Genomic DNA, 2,971 nt, shown 5'->3' on the forward strand with positions numbered 1-2,971 from the left:
ATAAATAATTAAATACAGTATTTTTTAAAATCCCACGATACAGTGAGGCCATGATAAGTGAACCGCAATATAGAGAGGGACTACTGTAATCAAAATGCACATCAAATAGATAGTGCTATGTGAGAGAACGTCTGACCCAAAATCATTCCTGTGGGCACTTGGGCAGCTGCTGGTATGAGCTTGCAAGGTTATTCCCTTCCCAAAGCCAGAGAATCTGCAATTGTTATTTGCATTTGTAAAATTCTTCTCCAGTCTTCTTGCCAAGCTTGTCCTCTGCTAGCAGCTTATTTACAGATAGGGTGGGCTGAAACAAGGGTCTCTGTGTATCCATCTCATTCCACCATTCTAAGATGAACTTCATAGTATCCAGCCCTAATGTAATTGAAAAGTTGAAATGGGCCCATGGGGTACCCAGATCCCAACTTCACAGCAGTGTTGATATCTTCCTTGGATGCATCACTTCGTTCAAAAAGCCGGACTGCTTCCATAACTTTTGGCACCAGCAGGTGGTTCACAATAAGCCTAAGTGTGTCCTTGCAAGAAACAGGATGTTTTCCCAGGGTTTTGCTGAAGGCCACCAGAGATTCAAACGTCTTCTGGCTGCTCATTGATGTTTTAGTGACCTCCACAAGCTTCATCATGGGTTGAAAAAATGGAGCCTGGTGAATCTGTCCTGTGCAAAGAGGAAGTGTTGCTGGTAAAGATTGTGTGTTCAGCAGCAAATTTGTACAGCTCCTTTAAGAGCTCATTCTTCACCTTTAGATTCTCCACAATGGCCTCTACCACCAGGTCCATGCTGTGGACGACAGATACCACGTCAGTGCTGGTCGAGATGCTGCTCAGGGTCTTCCCCACAAATTCATCACCTGCCTTGGGGTTTTCAGCAAACTTCTTGGCTATTTTCCTAAGGCTTTCCTAGATTCCCTTTTTGGATTTTACCAGGATTTCCTCTGTCTAGTCTACCAACACTACTGTGTGGCCAGTTGCTGCATCAACCTGGGCAATACTTATGCCCATCAGCCCGCCGCCAGTGACTGCCAAGTGCTTGACGACGATCTTCTTTGCCAAGGCTGAAGCTGTGGACAAAGAGGACACAGTGTGTATGAAGTGCCTGGTTAACAACAGCCATGGTGCAGAAGTAGAGGCAGAAGTGGGGGCAGAGGTGACCAAGGCATCCAGACCTGGTGAAGAAGGTTCGGCCACACTGCGCCAGCAGCCAGTGGACCTCTGGGGGCACATGCCCAGGCCGCCCCGACTTCCTGCGTGCCCTCCTTTCATTTTACTTGAAGTTAAGTTTTAATTGGTTTACCCAACAATGTATTAACCCCAAAGTTAGTGTAATTTGAAGAAACAGAGTAGACATTTGTAAAGGTCTTAATCCATGGTTGATAGAGTCTTAAATGGATCCTTTGGCCCACTGGACTATCTTGGGGATCCCTATAGAGCAAGGTAGAAGAACACTGTTATCTCTTCCTCTTGGGGTAAGATCCCAAACTCCTAACAATACCAGCAATCACCTGAGGAGTCTGGCTTCTGCCTACTTCCTGTGACTCATCTCTCACCAGCCTATGTGGTAGTCATAGCAACATTCTCAGTCATATACCTGAGTGCTCACTCATATCCAGGCTTTCACCTGTCCTGCCTCTCTGCCTGGAAAGCACTCTCCTGACCCTTGTTACCTGATGAATTTTCTCTCATTCCCTAGGCCTTAGTTCAGATTTCTGCAAGAAACATTTATCAAATCCCCACATGTAGATAAAATCCCCCTCCTCTTAATGGCCTCTGTTGCTTTAACCCGATCTCCATTTTTCATGGTGATAATAACTGCCTATTCTTGTGTCTATATCTTTGAATATCTTGTTCACCAAGTATCCCCTGAAACATCTTTTTATTTTGAATTAACTGAAAATTAGCTTATTGAACTAAGACCATTTCTTCTAATCAAACAACAGTATATCTCTAAGCTGTCTTCAACCACCCAAGAAAAGCTTGCAAAACAATGTGGTACATTTACACAATGAAATACTAAGCAGCAGAAAGAAAGAAGGAATTCCTACCTTTTGCGACAGCATGGATGGAACTGGAGAGTATTATGCTTAGTGAAATAAGCCAGGCAGTGAAAGACAAATACCATTTGATCTCACCTAATACAGGAACCTAATGAACAAAACAAACAAACGAGCAAAATAGAACCAGAGACATGGAAGCAAGGAACAGAGTGACAGTGACCAGAGGGGAAGGGGGAGGGGAAGAAGAGGGAAAAGAAGGGGAAGGGTCTAATCAAGGAACTAGTATAAATGACCCATGAATGGACATCAGGGTGGGGATTGACTGTGAGAGAGAGGCAAGGGTGGGTGGGGCAGGGGAGAGCAAGGGGGAAAATGAGGCAACTGTAATAGAACAACAATAAAAAAAGAAATTTAAAAAGAAGAAAGAAAAGCTTGCTATTCTTTTTGGGAAGGAGAGAGAAAAGAAATGTTAATGGGGAGAAGAAAGGCTATACTCTGTAAGACCAAGTAAATTAATTCTACTTAGGCAACAAGTACGGGATTAGAAGTCAAAAGGCTACAAAAAAATCTCCTTTCTTGGCATGTACAAAATGCAGGGCCAGCTCTGAAACGTCTTCTATTTTGCCAGACAGCTTTTGTTGCTCAATTGTTCAGAAAAAAAAAAGAAGGAAATCTGGGCACTCCCAAGTCTCCCTCCCACGAAAACCTGTTTTACTAGCAGCATTTCATATGGCTGCAGAAGGAACTTATGGAAGAGAGCAGGGACCAACTACATGCATCTTTGCAGCTCCAGAACATATATGCAGGGCTCAAAAGAGACTCTACTTTCTATGTTTTCCTCATGTTCTTAGAATTGCTGTGTTATTAATTGAACTTGTATTTTGGTACTTGGGTAAAGCATTCCCTTTGTGGTTCACTCCTAGTCTTAAATCTGACATGTGACCACATGTAAATGTGCATTT

General features: G+C 43.3%; 1 pseudogene; it reads right to left on the reverse strand.

Annotated features, from left to right (window-relative positions):
• Window positions 1-223: 223 nt before the first annotated feature.
• On the reverse strand, window positions 224-1,278 carry LOC150003215 (hydroxyacyl-coenzyme A dehydrogenase, mitochondrial pseudogene; annotated as a pseudogene).
• Between the last annotated feature and the right edge of the window lie 1,693 nt (window positions 1,279-2,971).

The sequence above is a fragment of the Furipterus horrens genome, unplaced genomic scaffold (assembly GCF_987537825.1).
Source record: "Furipterus horrens unplaced genomic scaffold, mFurHor1.1.pri manual_scaffold_8, whole genome shotgun sequence".
NCBI lineage: Eukaryota > Metazoa > Chordata > Mammalia > Chiroptera > Furipteridae > Furipterus > Furipterus horrens.